A 10,589-nucleotide genomic window follows, 5' to 3' on the forward strand; every position below is an offset into this window, starting at 1 on the left:
AGGAAGTACAGGGTTTGTAGGTTTGTAGGTGAGGTAGAGGTAGGGCTAGATGGGAAGTGAATCGACCTTCTTGCTCCTTCTGAACCTCGGTGAGAACTCTCTAGGACTTGAGAAGCTTGGGGATGGAGAAGCTTGGAGAGGCTTTGGCTCCTTTGTAAAAGCTCTGAAGTTCCAAAGAAAGCTCTTTCTTTGCCTTGGATGAATGCCTCCTTAAATAGAAGGGTCCAGGGGCAGCTTTGTAATTTTGGAAAGTTTGAGCGATTATGCCGCCACTTGATGCCTTCACGTGTGAACAGTGATTCTTGTCTCCTTCACATGCGAACAGTAAAAAGTGAACAGTACAAGATATGACAGGTGAACAGTGTCCTGTCTGGTTTTGAAATAAAGTAAAAGAAAACAAAGTAAAATGATTACAAAAAGAAAAGTGCAAAATTTTTAAAAAGTAAAAATGAAGAAAAAGCAAGATAGATAATTTTGCCACCATAAATTTCTTTTGCCGGTCTTTTTCTTTTTTTTTTTTTTTTTTTTATGGAGTGGAGCTGGGACCACTCTTTTTACAACAGATTTTGTATTTGTGAAGAGGTACCACAACCTTCTTCATCATCATCTCCCAAGTCTATGATGGGTTCTGAGTCAGAATTGGCTGCAGATGAATTGGTTCTGTTTTGCAATAATTGTTCCATTATTGCAAAATATTCTTCATCATTTTTAGCTCCTGCTAATCTTGCCATAGCATGTGATCTTTGGGCCAAAAACAATTGATTTGAAAAGTTTTGTATAGGAGTTGGTGGCAAAAGGTTTTTTTTCCTTAAGCCAGGTTTTTACTCCTTGGTTTGTAATTGTTTCTGGGATATTAAATGAATCCCACCATTTTACCTTGAACCTTCTGATGATTGTATTCAGTCCATCTTGCGGTCGAAATTCAAAGAACCAGATAAGAACCCAAGGTAAAAAGAATTTTGAAGAGAACAAGAGAAGAGGAGGAAACCTTTTCTCTTTGGGTGAGGGTTTGTAATGGGTTTTGAAAAGGTTTAAACTCTCTGATATTTCTGGTGTAAGAATTTCAGGTAGTGCACCAAAATACTTCCACCACTGAGCAAACCATGAAGGGGTTTTGGAAGGATCAAATGTTTTTGGAAATAGAAACGACCATGAATGACTATTCTTGTGATTTTGTATGAGAAAGGTATTGTACCATGCACATGTTGGTAATCCCAAGATGGTGAAATGTTGGCAATGGTCAATCTTGTTTTGGAATGATAATGGGAAGATTTTTGGTTTTGTAAGGTCTTGTCCCCAATCAGAAGGATTAAGGATGTTTTGAATGTGGCAGGTTGAATAAGCCGGATCAGCATGATTTTCTTTTAGATAAAAATGTTTGAATTTTCTTTGAGCGATAAATTCAAGTATTGCCTGGTAGTAGGCTTGGGTTTTGGAAAGATCCCAAGGTTTGTAATACCATCCTTTTGTAAAGGCTTTTGAAATTGCCATAGAGGCATCTTGGTGTAAGAACTCATCCTCTATGATCAAAACATTTTGAAAATGGGTTTTTGTAATCCATTCCGAAGACTTCTTTTTTAATTTTGTTTGAGACAAAACTATTTGAGAAGAATTTGGTTGGGAAACATCGGTTTGAAAATCTATTTGTAAAATCTCATGGGCTTGAGAAATGTTTTGAAAATTTTGAGAAAGGGTTTTTTGAGAGGAAGACTCTCCTTTCTCCTGGGTTTTGGAAATAGGTTTTGTAGATTTACCTTTCTGGGCCTGATTGGCCTGAGTTATGTTTTGTAGAGCCTGAAGAACTTCAGGAGATTTGGACAGTGATTCTATCCATTTTTGAATCTGGCTGTCTGTTTCTGGAGCCTGAGATTCAATAAATTTTGTTTGATCTTCTTCTTCTGCTTCGACCATGTCTGCCCAAGTTTGAATAGGTTTTGCAGAAGAGATGATAGGTTTTGTAGGGTTTGGTTTTGTAGAGGCTGAGGCTTGACCTTGGTATTTTTCTTTACGGGCATTGGCCTGTCTTGAAGAAATTCTCTGGTTAGAAAGTCTGGGATGGAATTTGTATCTCCTTTTATAAATTCAATTTCAAAATAAAAAATACTTAAAATTGCTTGCCATCGTGCAAAAATTTGTTTTGATGCAAGATTTTGAACATCTTTTTGTAAAACTTCTTTGGCTAATTTGCAATCAATTCTAAGTAAAAATTTTTGATTTAATAAATCACTTTGAAATTTTTGTATGCACATGACAATTGCAAGAATCTCTTTTTTGATGGTAGAGTATTTCTTTTGACAATCATTCCAATGTGCAGAATGGAATTGAACTATTTGTTCTTTTCCGTTTTGAACCGGATTGGTTGTGCACCAATGTTTATTAGATAATCTTTGGACTCTAATACAAAACAAACGATTGGGAGTTTCAGCTCTCAATGCACTTTGTGTTGAGTTTGAAGAAGCTAATAATTATGTGGCTGACCTCCTTAGCAGAATTAAATATCATGAGGATCATATCATGGTAGCTCAATCATTCATTGAGTTTTTACAAAACCAAATTTTATACAAATCCATTACATCCAGAATTAGTCCATCAGATCCATCCACTTCTAACCAAAATCATCACCTTGAATTACAAAAACAGGAATTTGAAGGCCTAGGATCCCCACTGGATTCTAGTGTAAAAATTCAAAGACGAAGGACTGAAGGCCTAGGATCCCCACTGGATTCTAGTGTAAAATTACCATTGGCCCCACTGGTCAATGTGAAAAATTATCACCACAGTGAAGTCCTCTTTGCTTCACTTGGTGCCAATAGGTCCTTAGCACATTTCCAAACCCGTTGTCTTTCGAAGAAATTCAGGCAACAAGTTCTCAACGGTCTTCCTCAAGAGATCCGCGAGCAGATCCTACAAAATATCATCCAGTCCAGAATCAAAGAACAGCTGGATGTTTTCCAAAAAGGTCTCAACTTTACAAAAAGCAATCAGCAAGGTCAAAATGGATGGTCATGGGAATGGGAGTACTACTCAAAACCCCGTTTTCACTGCACTCAGGACCGTCACAACCTGCGACCTCTGTGCTATCCAAATTGTGAACACAGCTTAGATTTCAGCATTCCCCGCTTCAAAACCACTCAGATGTCTGGTACTCGGTATCTAGACGCCCGAGAACTATTCAAATGGGGTATGTTAGCTGGAGTTCGAGTTACAAAATCTGATTGTGAAATGATAAGGTTTTTGGGAAATAGAGTCCTTCAAGAAGTTAGAAGACTATTATTACTCCAGAAACCAGTCAACTTACAAATAATTTCAACACCTCCAGAAGTATTAGCAAATGGAGAGCTCCAACAAGCAATCCATTACTTCTACCTGGATACAATACTTCTGAATTTCTGAGCAGGAGTTTTGGAGAGGATTATTGGTCCAAAATGGACTAAATCTCCATTGTTGGGTGATTCTGTCATCTGCAAAAACTCATGAGGGTTAGTTTGTAATAAGCAGTAATCAAATTGATTTTTGAAAACAAGCTTGTTTAAAAAGAATCGTGTTTTTTGTAAATGCGGTCTTGTTTCCTGTTCCAAAACATTTATTTGATTATCAAAAATGGAATAAGCCTTTATGATATTCAAATTCTCTGTTTTGGGTTTTTCAACAAAAGGAAAAACAAGATTTTGATTTTTTGTTTTAAAAGAAATACTATCATAGTTAACTTTGTAGGGAGTAATCAAATTAATGAAAGGAGTCCCTAAAATGACACTATGACTGATATCTTTTATTAAAACAAATGAAGTTTGTAGAATCTTCACAACATTTCATATCCGTTTTCAAAAATTCCAAAAACTTTCAAAAAATCAGTTCCAGTTTCAAAACCTTCTCCAATTACAAAACCTAAACAACAGGAGCCAGAAGATAATCGATCAGAGTTCATTGCAGCTCTAAAAGATCTTCTAAAGAAAGCAGAAGAAAAACTGTCTGCTAAACAAGCAGAAGAAAAATTGTCTGCTAAGCAAACAGAAAGAAAACTGTCTCTATCATCTTCCAGATTGGCCATGCAATCATGAAGATTATTTCATCCAACTCAACAAATGGCGAGCAAAGACAGTCGTTGACAACTGGCGAAAATATAGATATCCAGAGTATATACTAGTCCATACAGGTACATATTCTCGGATATTCGTTCATTACGAACATTTGCCGAATCCAAAACCCTTTCACATTGAAACCCAGTATGAAAATTACATGGTTCAATATGAAAGCTACTACGACTTATCTTCTGTCTCGTCCGATGACGAAACAAGTGATGATGAGGAAACATGGCACAACCTACAAAATATGTTGGAAGGCTAACACGAGTGGTCCAAGCTCCACTCCATAAAAAAAAAAAAAAAAAAAGAAAAGAAAAGAAAAAGAAAAGAAAAAGAAAAATTTAAGACCGGCAAAAGAAATTTATGGCGGCAAAATTATCTATCTTGCTTTTTACTTTTTAAAATTTTCCACTTTTACTTTTCTTTTTGTAATCATTTTACTTATATATATATATTATTTTTGAAATTAAATATATATCTGTAATCTGAACAACCCAGTTCAATAATAACTCTTATCACATTCTATACCTAATAAAACTCTTGAAATATATATACCATAATCAACTCTTTTTACTAAACTTTGCTCTCAAAGCCTGTTTAGCATCTCATTTTTTTACCAAATACTCTCAATAGGTATTTTCATCATCTTTCATTATTGTTATATGTGTCTATATATATATATATATAATATATTCTTAACGGACTGACTCTGCCGCATATATATAATCTTTAATTTATAAATTTAATTTTCATTTCTGAAGATTTTCCTCTCTTGTGCATTTTGTTTATTTCTTTAATTATTTATATATTGTTCAAGATCTAGATTATTGCTTCTTCCCTGTTAGCTCATCCCCCTTTCAATCCCGGTGCGTACTTAGTATCAGAGCATGGGGGGAAAAGGTTCTATTTAAGGTTCGGATTTACATTTAAACATTTTTTAGAGGTTGGTAAGATGATCTTAAGGTGATAAGACAGCTTCTTTAGAGGTGTAAACAGGCCTGGGTTGTAAGTCCCATCTTTATAGCCGAGAGGGCGTGTTTAGGGCAGTGATTCCTTTGGCGATTACCTCACTTAACTCAAAAGATCAACCTAGAAAAATTCTTTAAGTATGAATCCAATTTTCTGTAGGATAGTTTCTTCTTCAAACTCTTCTACCTCGTCCTCCGAGTCGAGAAAGATAGTTAATAGTGAAGAAATGATAATCGAAAATTTTGAAAAATGTATAGACAATTGGCAAATTCCAAAAGTACAAAAGGATCAGATCTATCAGACTACAAAACTCAATTTTTTCAAAACTGATTTCACAATCAAAACTGAAGAGAGAGATCTTCAGATTACAAAACCCTTTGAGACGATTTCTCTTCTGTCTCAAAAATCCTTATAAAAACACCATGAAAAACAATACAAATAGATCTATATAGGTTTAGTCCAAGTTGGAATTAAACCGCTTACAAAAGAAGGGTTGAACACCTCAATCCTAGCAGTTCTTAGAGATACTAGGTTCATAAACTTCCAAGACTCATTGCTCAGTTCAGTCGAGTCTAGTTTGTGCAGTGGACCAATATCTTTTGATTGCTATCCAAATTTTACTATTTCGTTAAACGACAGTAATATTAAAAAACCCCTTGTTTTACAAATCAAAGCTCACAATTACAAAATGCTTGAAGGATCTATTCCTCTTGCACTGATTTACAATATCCATTACAAAGCTATGGTTTCTACTTTTGCCACAAAACATAAGTTTCAAAGTAAAAGAGGAGAAACTTTGCTTTTACAAACTGATCTTATAAAATCCAACACTGTAATCCCTAGATCTATCCAATGGAAGGACATAACCCTACCAGAAGAATGGATTTTAAAAGGAGCAGTAGATCCAGAATCTTCAAAAATAGTTGAGCCAAATGTCCAACTTAGGCAAATAACCTAGTATGACGATGGAAGAGTCAGCCTTAGCTTTAACAGAAGCCTTAGGTTTTCAGATGATTCCTCAACGTCCAGTACTATAGACATAGGAAGAGTGTCTCATATACCTTCTGTCATTAGTTTGCCTGTTACAAAACTAGTTGGAATACAAAATATTCAGCCTAGGTATTCTACCTCAGATTTACCTAGCTCTTCTAGGTTTTCTACTTCAGAAATACCTAGATTCACTTTACAAAACGTAGATTACTCTACAAATGTTCCACATCCAGTTTATACAAATTTACAAAACGAGTCTGTTCAGGATGAAACCCAAACAGAATCAGAACCTACTTCTACTACCTTTTCAGCTATTACAGAAAATATAAACCATGAACTTAATGTGCTTGAAAAAGAGTTTGAAGTAGACAAACAATATTTGTATGATGATTTTTATTCTCCTAAAAATCATAAAAAGCAAATGTGGTTTTTCAAAAAATTCAATGATCAAAGGAAAGAAATTCAAAAGGAATATTATAACTTTATACACCAACATAAAGTTCATATTCTTTTCTTTGATTGGTTTGAGATGTATGCTAAACGGCATAATATTTCATATCCGTTTTCCAAAACTCCAAAAACTTTCAAAAAATCAGATCAAATTTCAAAACCTAAACAACAGGAATTAGAAGATAATCAATCAGAGTTAATTGCGGCTCTAAATGCTCTTCTAAAGAAAACAGAAGAAAAACTGTTTGTTAATCTTGTTACTGTTAGAAACAAAGTTCCTGAATGAGAAATTTCAGATAGTAGAAAAGTACAATCTGAACATCCTCCTCTTAGGAAAGTAAAAATTCCCCACTTAGAACAAACAGTAGAAGCAGTCCCTTACAAAATTCCAAATGAAAATGATTCTGTGAATATAAAAAACATTATTCTATAGAATAATTTTACAAATGCCCATTTGCATACCATAGGTAAGCAATTACAAAAAACGGAATAAAACCAACAGGCTACAGTTTCCCAAATTGAAACTAAGCCGGATACAAAATTGAAAAACCCAATTTTCAAACCATTCCAAGTCTCCAAAAACAACAAAAAAGATTTACAAAACAACAGCAATTCTGAATTCATACAGGCTTTGTGAAACATGAAGACTAGGCTAGAAGCTTCAACTTCTACTCCAGTAGCACCTGAAACACCTCAAACTTCCCAAAGGAGTGTCAATATAATTGAGGAAGATTCAGATTCAGATGTCCAAAGCCAAGAAAACCAGCCCATCCAAACTGAAGAAATTCATTCTTCAAAACCTTTACAAATCAATGGACTTTATTGGCCGCGGGTAGCAACACCCCTCCCTGTAACACCCTCCCGGTAGCAACTCCGTACATTCTACTGTTCCGGTGACCGGTGTCGGTCCGGACAGCTAGAACGTCCGGAAAAATATTTAAACTAAAGTCAGGGACCATAATTAACTCAAATATTAATGAGAAAAATTTAGTAAAAATTTTAGAAATAAAATACAGTTAAGTCAAAAGAGCCGGTGCCCAAGCGATGGGTAACCAGAGGTAAGTTGCGGTTCTACTTAGCGAGTCCTAGACCCGGGGGAAAAATTATAAAATAATTTTTGGGACTCCAGAGAAGGGTCATTGAGGTTCCTATGGCATTAGAATGCCAAGAAAATATTTAGAAAAATTTTTCAATCGGTACAGACAATTTTGACCCGTTAAGCCAAACGGAGGGCATTTTGGTCATTTCGCCTTCAGAGGTGATTTTTGGCCGACTTGTCCAGTTAAGTAAATAATTATTATGATCTTAAATATTAATAAATATTGCTAAAAATTAAATTGAAATGTGGTAGAAAAGAAAAGAAAAGAAAAATCAAAAATTAAGCAAATAGTGACATCACATGATGTCACTCACTTACTCCCACCCAATCACCACTTGACAAAACTAATAAAAAGAGATAAAATGAACTTAAAATGAGATAAAAAAAAAAACAAAAGAACCAGCAGTTTCCTTCTTCATATGGGCTGGAATAAGAGAGAAAGAGAGAGAAAAGGAAAAGAAAGAAAGAAAGAAAGGAAGAAGGAGAAGGAGAAGTAGCAGAAATAGGGGTTCAGCAGGGCAGCATATTTCTTGTCCGTCCAGGTGAGTTTGGCTCAACATCTAAGGCTGATTTTTGGATATGTTTAAGCTATGTATGTGTGGAATTTATGGTAAAAATTTGGTGATTGTTCAACGGTTGGATTTGGAGAAACATATTGTTGAACACAGGCTGTCTGTAGGTTGAATTCTGAATTTTGGCTACTGAAATTTGAGAAAAATAAATAGTTAGGATGCTTATAAAATTATGAAATTTGGTACAAATGATATTTGGGATGTTGAGGCTGCTGTGTTAAAATTTGGTGAATTTTAGACTTGTGGTTTATGAGATATAAATTGTTTTGCATGAGCTGTCTGAGTAAGACTGATTTCTGCAAAAATTCAGATTGTGAAGGGTTGAATGAATGTTTTGATATCTCATGATATAGAATGATTTGATGCTGAAATTTTTACTGATATTGTATAGGGATGTCTTGAATATATGGTGTAAATTTGGGATTTATCTAACGGTTAGATCATTATATATAAATTTGAATGCACAAGCTGCCAGATTGGGTATTAATGGGTTGTGGATTTAAGATTTATGATGGGAGTTTAGTCCAATTTAAGGGGAAATGCTATTGAATTTTTATTGGATATTTAATTTAGGAAAGTGAAGTTATAATTGATTATGATTATTATGGTTCTAGGAGAAATCTTGAAGAATAACAAGCTCAAGGTTGGTTTCAAAAAGGTTAGTGCATATACTTATCTTCCTTTCTTAAATTTTGTTAGGAAGTTAAATTGAATGAGAAATTGATGAAAAAATTGAACAAAACATATCTGTGGGAGTGTGCATGAATTTCGGCAGCTTTGATGTATAAGGGTATGATGAGTTTAATTGATATTAAACTTGCCTAGAGATGGTATGAGATATGTATATATGTGATGGATGGGTTGATAAAGTATAGGTTGCATGAAATGAATATGAAAACTAGGGTTTTGGGGAGTAAAAATTAGCTTGGCTTATGAAATTGTTAAAGTACATCCTAATGGTAAATTAGTGACCATTTGAAGGAATTTGACCTTAATTGGGACTGCAATAAAGCATGGCAAAGAGAAGGTGTGTGCTGCCTAGAGGGTGTAGAATGGTGACTGAAAATTCAGTCCATGTACACAGCCATAACTTTGGCTGTGTAAGTCCAATTGGTGTTTGGCCAATTGGACATGAAACTAGGTTTATAATGGCACATTTTTGCTGAAGAAACCATGCCCAAAAGACCAAAGCAAGAGGACCAAAACTTGGCCCCAATCTGGAACCCTGAAACTGATTCTGCAGAATGGACCAAATGAACAGTAACAACTGTTCATTTGGCCATAACTCACTGTAGATTTGGTCAATTGACCTGAAATTTTTACAGCAACAAGTTAAGACATAGAAAAACAACTTTCATGAAGGAACCTACCCCAAATTATGGCCAGAACCTATCCAACCAAGTGACTCTAGTTACTGTTCATGCACTGTAGATATGGTAAATCTGCAGATTTGGCAATCCGGCCAGCTTGGGTTTTTGGACCATATCTGGAGCTACAAAACTCCAAATGGAGTGATTCAAAAAAGGAAATTCAACTAGACAAAATAAGGAACAACTTTCATGTTTTACATTTCTTCAAATTCCAACAGTAACAGTGTCTAATGGAACAGTAAATTTGACCCACTAAAACTGAAAATTCTACTAGTATTGAGTTACACTTTGGAATGGTATTAACACTTAATGCCAACAAGTTTTAAACACCAAATGTGGCATGTTTGGAGTGCCAAAGTCAATGTACATATTTTCTATCCAAAAGTCAACATTTTTGTTGACCAATGAGGTGAATAGTGACACCAAAACCAAAAATTGGCAATTTTGCCAAAATGACCTAAGCTTTGAGAAAGTGACCAAAACTAACAAGTTTTGAATACAAAATGTGGTATGTTGGGAGTATTAAAACCAATGTACCTATTGTTTATGCAAAAGTTAACATTTTAGTTGACTAATGAAATGAATAGTGACATGAAAACTTGAAATTCAAAAATTGTGAAACTTAAAAATGCAAAATGCCCTAGTAGGCCTAATGTGATTGGTTTGGATAGTTTGGCATGCCAATAGGGTATTGTTTTAGCAGTACTGCGAAAGGAAAGGCTTTTATGCCTGTATTCATGGCTTTATGCCCGTATCCATGGCTTTTATGCCCGTATTCATGGCTTTTATGCCGATTATGTGATATCATGGCTTTTTAGCCATCGATCGCATACGTGGTTGACGTTCTGCGTCCCATGGTATGACGGCCCGAGGCACCGCGGTGTCCAGTGCCAACGACCCGTTATCCAGTCCAGTCGTCCAGTATAGGTTACTTGGGCATGGAAAAGTATAACTGTAATTGAACTGATTATTGAAGAAAATACGAAAACTAAATATCAGGAATGATTACGATAGAATACAATGAAAACTTAAAATTCATGAAGAAGTTAATATCATA

The sequence above is a fragment of the Hevea brasiliensis genome, chromosome 3 (genome assembly GCF_030052815.1).
Source record: "Hevea brasiliensis isolate MT/VB/25A 57/8 chromosome 3, ASM3005281v1, whole genome shotgun sequence".
Classification (NCBI taxonomy): domain Eukaryota; kingdom Viridiplantae; phylum Streptophyta; class Magnoliopsida; order Malpighiales; family Euphorbiaceae; genus Hevea; species Hevea brasiliensis.